The sequence below is a fragment of the Arvicola amphibius genome, chromosome 11 (assembly GCF_903992535.2).
Source record: "Arvicola amphibius chromosome 11, mArvAmp1.2, whole genome shotgun sequence".
NCBI lineage: Eukaryota > Metazoa > Chordata > Mammalia > Rodentia > Cricetidae > Arvicola > Arvicola amphibius.
Window position 1 is genome coordinate 61,549,109 of NC_052057.2, and position 11,741 is coordinate 61,560,849.

The window sequence follows — 11,741 nt, forward strand, 5'->3', positions numbered from 1 at the left end:
AATTGACTCATTTAGAGCACAGCGTTCTTGTAAGTCAGATCACCTCCTTTATGGTAGGCCTATTTCTGGATTTTCTATTCAATCCCATTGATCCATCTTTCTATAGAAAGCATTCCCACATTGTTTCTGTTACTGAGAATTTCAAATACTTTGAAATAGAAAAGTTAGTACTCCCATGAGCCTTTCCAATTTTTCTTGATTATTCTTGTTCTTTTCCTTTTCCATTTGAACTTTAACATTGGCTTGTATATGTTCAAAATTAAGGTGTTAAGTCACATTTTAATGTTGTTTTCTCATATTTAAACTGATAGCATTGTCTTTTGCATTTCCCAGAATGGATATTTAATACAGGATGATAAAAAACAATAGCTAAAAGGCTAGATAGCTTTATACATAATTTATAATCACTAGGAAACTTTTTCCAAAAGAAAGGAATAAGTTATCATTAAATGTGATCTGCGCAACTACTCAGACGAGAACTCCGAGGCCATAGTGTTCTCGCCCTCTTATTGAAAATAGATTCTATTCTCATACAATATATCCTGATTACAGTTTGCCCTCCCTTTGCTCCTCAGCTCCTTCTCACCTCTCCTTACCTCCAGATCCACTCCCTCTCTGTCTCTCATTAGAAAAGAACTGCCTTCTAAAAGAGAACAACAAAACATAACAAAACAAAATATAGTAAGATAATTTTTAAAAACTCACACTGGAGTTGGACAAGGCAAACCAACAGCAGGAAAAGAGCCCCAAGAGAAGGCAGAAGAATCAGAGACACACTCATTCACACAGGGGTCCATAAAAACACTAAACTGAAAGCTGTAACATCTACATAGCAGACCTGGTGCGGACCCGTGTAAGCGCTATTCATGATGCCCCGGTCTCTGGAAGTTTTATGTGAGCTTGTTCTCCTGATGTCCTCCATCCCCCTTGTTATTACACTCTTTCCACCTCCTCTTCTGTGAGGTTCCCTGAGCTCTGAGAGGAGAGACTTGATGGAGACTTCCCATTTAGAGATGTGTGTTTCAAGGTCTCACTCTCTGTGTAACGTCTGCCTGAGGGTCTTTGTATCTGCTCCCATCTTCTGCAGGAGGAAGCTTCTCCGATGATGGCTGAATAAGGCACTGATCTGTAACAGAATGTTGTTAGGAGCGGTATTTGGCCATAGGATACTATGAGCGATAGATACCCACACTGTGCTGCATAGCAGCTGAATCTTCCTCTCAGTATTCGGATGCTCTCCTCTAACGTCTTTCCCTCTGCTTCCCTCATCTTCCAGTCTCTAATGACCACCATTCTACTCGGTTCTACAATAGGAAGTCTTTAATATTTGAAAAGTCCATTGCTGTGGGACAATGGTCTTGTACCCTGTAAAGATTTGTCTCTTGTACTGGTCTAATAAAATGTCGATTGGCCAGTAGTCAGACGGAAAGTATAGGCTGGGCAACCTCAGGAGGATTCTGGGAAGAGGAAAGGTTCAGTCTGCAGCTGTAACCAAGACACAGAGAAAGCAAGATGAGAATGCTTCACTGATAAAAGGTACCAAGCAATGTGGTTAACACAGACAAGAATTGTGGGTTAATGTAGGATGTAAGAGTTAATAAGCCGGGCGGTGGTGGCGCACGCCTTTAATCCCAGCACTCGGGAGGCAGAGGCAGACGGATCTCTGTGAGTTCGAGGCCAGCCTGGTCTACAAGAGCTAGTTCCAGGACAGGCTCCAAAGCCACAGAGAAACTCTGTCTCGAAAAACCAAAAAAAAAAAAAAAAGAGTTAATAAGAAGCCGGAGATAAAAGGCCAACCAGTTTATAATTAATGTAGACCTCTGCGTGTTTCTTTGGGACCCGGCTGCGGGACTGGGCAGGACAGAAACCTCCGTCAACATCCATGTAGACAAAAGTCATAAAAATGTAAAGAAATAAAGATAATTTCTGATTCGATTATCATAGGATTGAGAAGACAAACTTTTTATTGATTTAACAAGATAATTAAACTCTGTATCAAAACATGCATTGAATAGAATGGGCAGGCAGCTCAAAGCCTTCTAACTGAGACTGACATTTGCTTCCATGGTGACTGCTACAACTCAAGGCCTTGGGAAATCACTGGGCCAGAAAAGTTCTTGTCGTGAAGTGTGAAGAACTGAATCCAGCTTCCTAGCACTCACCCACCCACCCAACAGCCATGTGAGGGTGTGCACAAGTACACTCACTGTGCTGGATGGGTGAAGACAGGTGGGTTGCTGGCTCCCAGAACAACTGACCTAGCCAAATGAGTGAGTGCCTTATTCAATAAGCAATCCTGTCCCAGAAAGTAAGGTAGAGAGCAACTGAGGAAGACTTTCATCACCAAGGTCTGGCCAACACCTCTATCTATATTCCCACTCCCATAAACACAGCCACATGAAGATGTACACGCAATGTAAATTTTTAAAAAGAATTCTATAACATTCTAGCATTTTCAGTAATTAGGAAAATGTTATTTCTCCTGTATGCCGAGACTTCAAGACAAAAGCCAGCCTTTATCTATGATTAATACTGACCTCACATGTAACTTCCCTTTCCAAATAGAAGAACTTTGCCACATCTGTATTTAAATTCACATAAACCATAAACTTTCTCTTGCACTGTGGTTGGAAGCAGATCAAATCAGAGCATCTGACTGTGTGTGGAGAAAGCAGGAGACCTCTGCCAGCTTCTGGATGGTGATACAGGGACCCCTGAGATAACTTCTGCCCGTGGAGTCTCTAGACCTTAGCTGGTGGGGATTGTACCCAAGACAGACAGCAATAAAAGACCATTTGTGTCACTTCAGAGTGAAATGGTGGCTTTAAGGAAAGAAAATACGTAAGAGCAATGCTATGATGCTTCCCAGGGGAATGGTGCTGGGACCCCTGGCAGAGCCTTCTTCAGCTGCACAGGACAGCCTGTGTGGAAAGAGTATTGACATCCCTGGCCTGGAGCTTTCATGACTCCAATCGCAGAGTCAAACAGGACCAAATTCACTGTGGCATGCCCTGCTCACATTAATTCACAAACTGAAACTTGTTAAAGCAAGAACTTTTGAATCTCACTGTCCCAGAGACTATTAGCTGCTTGCTGTGTTGAGCACTACTTATGAATATTGAAAACCACAATAAACAGTAATAATAACATGCCCACCCAATGTCCTCTCCTGCCTCTCACTCACTTTTTCTCCCAACATCTATATCAGATTATTCAGCCGAGATAATCTACTCTACTTTTAAAAATACCTTCACCGTTTGTATCCTCCACTATAGCATGTTCTCAGCCATCTCTCACCCAAATTGTTGCAGTGACCTTCTGTTGTGAACTGAAAATTTGTGTCTCCCCCAAAATCATGTGCTGAACCAATGTGGTGGCATTTGGAGTTTGGGAGATGTCTTAGTCACTTTTCTATAGCTAAGAAGAGATACCATGGCAAAGGCAAATCATTGAAGAAATGGTTTATTGGGGTATTACAATTTCAGAGTTAGTCCACGAGCATCACATGACAGGGCCATGGCAGCAGACAGGCAGGCATGGTGCTGGAGCAATAGCAGAGAGGTTACAGGGACTCGAATGGGCTTCTGGAACCTCAAAGCCCACCCCAAGTGACACACCTCCTCCAGCAAGGCCACACCTTCTATCCTTCCCAAACAGTTTCACCAACTGCAGGCTAAATGTTCAAATATATGAGCTTAAGGGGGACATTCTCATTTAAACCACCACAGCGGAGGTGATTGGAACTAGATAGCCCCAAGAGAGTGGGACCCTAGCACTTTGGCATTAGTGTGCTTATCCTATAAGATAGGAAGGTCAATAAGAGATCCCTGTCTCTCTCCTTTTCTGTTCTTCATGCCTACCACAGAAAAGCTACATGAACACGAGGTGACATAGTAGTTACTTACAATCTGAGGAAGAGGCCTCAGTATGAAATGCTCCTCGTTGGTACCTTGAGTCTGTACTTCCCAGCTTCCTAAACTGAGAAGAATAAAGGCTACTGTTCAAGTCACCCACCCTGTGGGATTTTGGATTGGCAGCTCCAGTTGTCTGTTCCGTCTCTTACCTCCTCTCTAGGTCCCCTTTGCTTTGTCTTGTCCACTCTCAGCACAATGATGAGAAAGATTTTTAGCAAAAATGTAAATGACATTATATCACTTCCTCTTCTAAAACCCTAATAACTTCATTTCTTCTAAGACTTAGAACAGTACTTAAATAGTCCGTATGCCTTGAATCCTGTGACACTGACCTGGCCCTAACCCTTGCCCATGACAGTAGCTCACTGTTCCTATACTGTCCTCAGGGCCTTTGGACCCTCTGCCCCGTCTCTGGAGACTCCCTCCCTGCTCACCCTCTCTTTATGAAGATCTGCACTCAGATGTCCACAGTGGCCCCAGCGAGTGCCATTGTCCTGATGTCCCTCCTACACTTCCTAGCTCTCCTCTTCAGCCTGCCTCTCTCCTTAGCAAAGGTGGGCCTGAAAACCCCTCAGCTTACAAGTTTTCATTAATTGAAATAACTTCGTTTGGTTAAAAATTAAATTTCATAAATTCAAGTTGATCGTATCTATAAGGTCCTGCAAGACAGTGACAGGCTTTATCATTCATCGGGTTCTTTGTGTGGGTTCACGCTCTGCCATGACAGCGCCTGCTCTGCAGGGACAGGGCCTCTCCTGTGCTGGCCCCGGCGGCCGCCCCTTCACTGTCCTAAGAGTCCCTAGTTGCTCCCAGAAAACTGTAATAGCATGCGTCTGCTGTGTCCATGTCACATTCGGAGACCAACCAACCACTTCAGCCTCTAACTTTCCTTCCTCCTCAGTAGCCGCCGCCGCCGCCGCCGCCGCCGCCGCCGCCGCCACCACCACCAGAATCATAGCCCTACACTGAGATTCGTGCTCTAAAGTGCAGTCTTGTGTGTGATTGTGCCATATGTTAAATCACTCAATAACATCACATTTAGTGTGTGGAATACTATCCGCATGTTAAGGTGTGCCATATACATTAACTTTATGCAAATGCTTAATAAAATTGACTGACTGCAAAGTGGCTTCCTAAACTTGTTAAAACAGTTTTTCACCTGGCTTTCATAGCATTATGTAACCAAAATAAAATGCAGGTAGAAATTGCACATCCATCTATATGCCTATCAAATTTTACATTAATTGGAATACTTCCATTAGGATAAAAATTCAATTCTACAAAATCAAAGTTGATGTTGTCTACAACATTCTGGAGTCTCCAAGATAACTCAATTTAAAAGTTAGAAATCACTGCGTTTGACTTTCTACTTCCAGCTCCACTGAAGCTCCATTGCTTTTGTGAAAAGCACATTCAAGATCAAGACCAGCTGGGCAACTTAGTGAGACTCTGCGTAAAAACAAAAATAAAAAAAGGGCCTAGGGATAGCTGAGGAGCAAAGTGCTCACTTAGCCTATACAAGGCCCTGAGTTCAACCACTGGTGCCCCACCCCCACCCCAAAGGGCTGCCAGTTAGAAGTTGTGGAGGAACTAGTATTTGCCTAGGGACTAAAAGTGCACACTGAATTTGCATAGGGGAATTGCTTCTCAGTTGAGTGGTTATCAGGAAGAAAGACTGTGAGCTGGGCTGATGTATAAAAAGCAGTCCCGATCCTTAAAAATAGGTTTTAGGAATTCTGACTGAAAGGTGAAGGCAAAGAAACCATAATGGGACTCCGTATCAGGGCGCCCAGAAGCCACGCCCAATGGGAAGCAGTTTAGGGTCTTGCTCAGACAGCGTCAGAGCCGCTTCTTCCTGCAGGGGATGGGAACCAACACAGACCCCCCACTGCGGAACTGTGTGCAAGAGACATTGTAACACTACGTCTGGGACTGAGTGTTTGTTTTAAAGTCCTACCCTTAGGTCTCAGGGAGATATGTGACAGAGGAGGCAGGGATTTTGGAAGAGCCGGTGAGGACAGACGACATGAAGGAAGCAAGGTCCTTCAAACAGAGAAGGAGTGGTGTACAGATGAACCCAGTGTGTACGGGGGCTGCAGAGGGCCAAACTGGATGGAGTCCCATCCCTGAGAGGGAAAGTGGACATGAGCTCCCATCTCTAAGCCAATGGCTGTCGACCTGACAACTTCTCACAAAGGGGAAGGTCATTCTCCCAGTGGAGTCACTGGGTACACAATCCACATTTAAGGGGAAGCCCAGCGCCCAGCAGTACATGGCCAATACAAAATGAACTCAATGGTGTATTATTTTTTACCTTAACTCTCTTTGTTTATCTATTATGGTCTTTGTGTTTTCATGAGGTTTTGTGTGTGTGTGTGTGTGTGTGTGTGTGTGTGTGTGTCTTGTGTATATGTGTTTCTTGTACTTTTTCTATATTTTTGTTTTGTGTCTTTCCTTTTTCTTTTTTCTGTTTGCATTGTTTTATTCTGATTGCTTATTTTTTATTGGTCTATTTACTCTAAAGAAAGAGAGAATGAAGGTGTGGAATTGAATGTGTGGGGAGATAGAAATGATCTCAGAGGAAACAAGGAAGGAGAAACCCAGATCAGAATATTCTGTGCAGGGAAAAATAAATTTCTTTTAAGAAAGGCTGTTTATGTACAGATCATTGAGTATGTCAAAGTTCTTCCAAAAAGCCTTAAATCTCTCACTTACAGTTGTTAGCTAAACAGTGGTGAACCACCTCTCCTGGAACCTTGGAAGAATCTGTTTTATAGGTGTTAACAGAGCAGGTCACTTTCAGTCCTCATGCATATGTGTGGTTGTGATGTCTATTCTTGGTTGTCAACTTGAGTGCATCCTGAATTAAAAATCCCAAGATGGTGGGTACAGCTATGAAGCATTCTTTTTGACTGAATCATTTGTAGTGAGAAGAAACCCTCCCCCCCAAAATCTGGATCTCTTGAGGTAGGAAGATCCACCTTGAATCTAGGTCACACCTTCTGGTGACAGCCTATATAAAGGACTGGAACAAAGGAACCCTCCACTTGCCTGCTTCCCTTTGCTCTGACTGGCAAGTTCGCTCCTTCACTGGCAGTAGAGCACACTTCTTTGGGTTTCTGGGATTGGAGAATTCTGAAACATCAGTAAACAGCTACTGGATTCTTGAACTTTCCATTGAGCGACAGCCATTATCGGAATAGTCAAATCATAAGCTATAAGCCACATCGTGGCATGGATGGAACGTTAGCGTGGGATGCAGAGAGCTGGAAAACAGAAGTCACATGACAACCATCTAAAGTATAGGAGTTTACCTCAGCAAGTGAGGAAAGAGAAAGGATGGATGAGTCACCTCCTGCTTAGGCTGGATGGGGGTGAAAAGAAATGTGGAAAAATGTACAAATGATGATTGGAAAGAATGGTTGAAATTGCAATACTGTGAAAGTGTTCATGGGTGCCAGGACCACTATGCCCAAGAACTCATAGCAGCAGTGACTGCCTTCACAAGATGAAGTCTGTCAAGTCAGCCAGGGACTGAGGGAGAGCTTCCAAAGGCCTCATTCCTCCCAGAAGAGATACAGGCAGGTATCCTTGGGATTGAGGAGTCATAGTCCTCAGTGCTGTAACCACCGGGACAATGTCCTTTCTCAAATAATAACTTCCCACCTGTGATCATGCAGGAAACCCTAGTTAAAGGCGGGTTTTGCGCACACACATGCACACACGCACACACATACACACATGCCTATGCATATAAAGACAGGAAAGTAAGGAGAATTTAGGAAGAAAAAATGTAGTGGGATAGAGAGGGGTAAAAGAGGTTGATGAGGGGCCTTTGATACATACATATGTGAGCACACATACTTATGAACACACATCTTTCAAATGCACAAGAAGAATAGATGACCATTGGAGACACAGTACAGATCTGGAAAGACACAGCAGGGAGAGAATTGGAAGAGTCCCGGGGAAGCCTTGCTCAGCAGTTGACCATGCAAACAGCCAAGTCCACTCCTGTACTTATCTTCCTGTTCTGAGTAATTGCATTTACAGTGTGAGAGGAAGATTCACTGCCTATATCTTGGTTTGGGTCCCTTGAAAGTGAGGCACAGGTATCATATTTAGGAGGTCACTTTGGAAGAAGAGGGCGAGGAAGTGGTAAGTACTGATAAAGAGTCCTTACTGACTGCAGTCCCACAGAGCAGTGGATGGTGTCAACAGTCCTGGGGCAAACCAGACCTCAACTAGAGGAGGAGGTAGAGGACCCCCTGCTCACCTAAGCAGTGACCATTGAGAGCAGCTGAGCCTCAGTGTGTCCAGTAATAGCATCTCTATGTAATCTCCTCAAAACTGGCCTGTAGAACAGAGAATCTGATCACTGGCTGGGAATCACTTCCACAGGTAAAAACTGTGTGCACAGCCCGGGCTGCAGCTCCACAGGTATTCTGTGGCAGCAAGTGAATGAAGACCAGCTCCACATGTACGAAAAAGCTGGGATCCGGTAGATTGTGCTTGCTCCGATGGAGTGTACCTACTACTGCAACAAGCTGAACCTCAGAAAGCTTCTTAAGTCCAGCCCAGGAGGAGGAGTTAGCTAGTGTAGGTCTTTGTCGGTGGGAAGTCTGAGGATGTAAAGATCTAGGTTCAATTCCCAGCACCCACATGGCAGCTCACAACTGTCTGTAGCAATAGTTCCAGGAGATCTGGCATCCTCACACATACATGCAGACAAAACACCAACGAAGCACATAAAATAAAAATAAATATATATTTTTAAAAAAATATCCAGGAGGCAGCCGTGATTGCTACTTTTTGTAAACACTGGTCAATTGTTTCTAAATAATTACACTTGCATAGACTATCAACATTCACACTCAAACCAGAGGAAGGCTTTGCCGATTCTGGATCTGACCAGTATGGAGAAGACTTTGTCAACCTGAGGCATTTGGTCTGTGTTATAGGTGTGCCCGTGTCAAATAATATATATTCACTCACGGCTTCCTTAGTGCCTCCGCAGTGTTCCAAAGTCCCCAAACAGGAAAGCAAAGCCGCACTCCCACAGGTGCTAGAGGTGGGGTAGTCACACAGCCTTCTCCACCACAGCTGTCTGCTCCAGCTGTTCTGGAACCAGCAGCCCACAGAGCTGTGACCGAGGCATTGCACGCAGCTGCAACACCACAGTTCCCAGGCACAGCATTAGGGTCACGCTGGGTGGATCGTCTTCTTGTGGGACGATAGCAGCTTCCTTGGCTTCTCCTCATTGTGTAAGTTGGCCCCTGCTTGGCTGTAACAGTGAAAAATGTCTTCAGACATAGCCAAATGTCCCCAACCAGACAGAACTAAGCCCAGTTGAGAGCCACTGTGAATAAAATACTGTAACCTTGGGCCAAGTGGCTGCACTTCTCAAATTCTCTTTCTAATCTGTGAAATGAGGATTATGGCAGACTGACCTCATAAACTTTGGAGGTGATTGATGTGTGGGTACTCAGCAGAGGAGGTGGATGTCCCGGTATACAGTTCATAAGAGTGGAAGTGCTGGGAATTGAATTTTAATTTTTCTTTCTTAAATTAACAATATTAATTTTTATTATCTCTTTCACCAACTGAATAGAGGCCTAAATATTTTTGATAATGAGAGAAGATTCTGTCCCTTCCCCCTACAATCTTCCTTCATTTCAAACACCACCTAACGCTCTCACGGTAGATGTCCCCACTTCTGTTGGTGAGCGGAATGCGGTGGTGAAGGAGGGGGAGGGACCTCTGCTTTAAAGGTAGGTAGATGAGCAGAACGGCGTATTCCAGAATAATCTTCAGGAGTTCACACTTGACCGTTTTACAAAATGTAGATCCGCGTGCGTTTACTAAAACAAAATTTTAACATCTGCATCTCAGACTTAAAAGCGTGAATATTTTAGGGTTATTAGCATAAACCGAATGCCAACATGCAAACACTGAAATGAATTTAAGGAAATTGTTAATGATTCATTACATAGAGTAATTAGATTTTTGTATGATCAGAGCAAATGCATTAGCAGAAACAATTATGCACTGATACAATGAAAAGCCGCTCTCAGGAAAGAAGTCATTAGTATAATAAAAAGGACATTCTGCAGGGCTCCTCCTGTACTTTCTTCTACTCAATTGCAGCAGCTGTTGCCATCTGCCAGTGGGAACCCTTGGCAGAGAGACATGATGAACCTTTGCCAAAGTCTGGCACTTCTGTTGGAAGTGCCTACCCTGGAACGACAGAGCCCAAAGACCTAAGAGACACAAAGCAGTCCAACCAACCATAAGGATTTGAGGAGAATCATCAAAGAGGATAAGCAAGAAAGAATAGGTTGGTTTAAAATGTTTCTTGCTGCTCCTGCCTCTGGAAGTCTCTCTGAACTTTTCAGATGCTATCTATTTTTGCCTACAGCATCAAATCACACAGAACTGCCTTCTAACGCATCTTGGAATTTTTTAAGACATTGACTTCTTTATACCCCCAGGACCTAGCATAAAGCAAGCACTAGATAAATAATGAACAAACGGATGAAATATCAGCTGGTTCGGGTGGAGGACTGGTGAATCAGGCCAGGAGATAAGTTTGGAAGTCTTGACAGCATTGTTTTAAATGCTATGCATCAAACCTACTAAAATTTCTTATCCCATCTTCATCTTCCTAGAAGAGATACAGTCTAAGAAGGCAGGAAATGAGATGATGAGAAAGCTCTGTGACGAGAGGCAGCTCTGTACCCAAAAGATAACAGGTTAAACAATCTTCTGGGTCCCTGAAACAGAAAAGATTCTTTGCCAAGAACTTCCTGAGAAAGTTTGCTAAGTGCCTTGGTTTTTGATTGTTTGTTTTCCTTTCTGTATAGAGCAGTAGCATAACTGTCTCCGTTTTCTATTTTCATATTTACATTCAAACATAGGTCAGATGTACTTGGCTGAGGCAAACTATTCCAGGGTGAAATAGAAGGACACCAGTGGCAAGAAGACCCTTCAGATTTAGCTAAGGAATCCAGGTGCCAGACAGTACAGAGACAAATGAGAACTGGATCCACAGAAAATACGAGGAGCTATTTATCTGAATCCTACAAACAAGAGTGCTAGCTACTCCCACCAGGAGAGGCGTGTGACTTTCCTTCATTAGCGGTGTTGTAAAAGGGAAGTCTACGTAGATCAATTTTCCTTTTCATTTTCGTGGATATTGACTGCACAGAGCTTTTATTCTACACAAATTCCTGAAGAAAAAGCTTGAAAGCAACCGGGGTGAAACTGAAATGGTTTTAAAAGCTGAACTCAAATAATATGATCTCCCAGGAGGAGTTTTGAAGAATAAAAATTGAATCAAGGTCAAAGCCTCCTCGACTAACTCTATCCCTGAAGTACTGACCCCAGGATGCTGCTGAAGAGAGTACCTGTGAGAGGGGCCATCTTCTGTTTTACTTCATTATTGTGTTCTGGTATTTTTCATCCCAGACAAACTCAGCCCACCGGTGTCGACCGAATTCTGTGTCAGCGACACCCTCAAGCTTCGCCGATGATGGGTCTGAACAGAGTTCTCAAACTGGACACAAAAATAAGCAGGCACCATAAAAATTAAAATGAAATTGCTTGTGAGAAAGCTTCGTGAACCGCACAACACCGTGGAAATCGGAATTTCCACGCCACGCCGGGCTCCCTGGAGCCTCCCTTCTTCCTTTCAATAAAACAGCATGGCTAATTGCAAGGAGAGAAGCTCATGAAGTCTTTTAACCAGAACGTTCTTATTAATCATTGCAAGCTTATTTGATATTTGAAGCTCAGTCATTTTCACCTCCCCGTGTTGATGGAAACCGC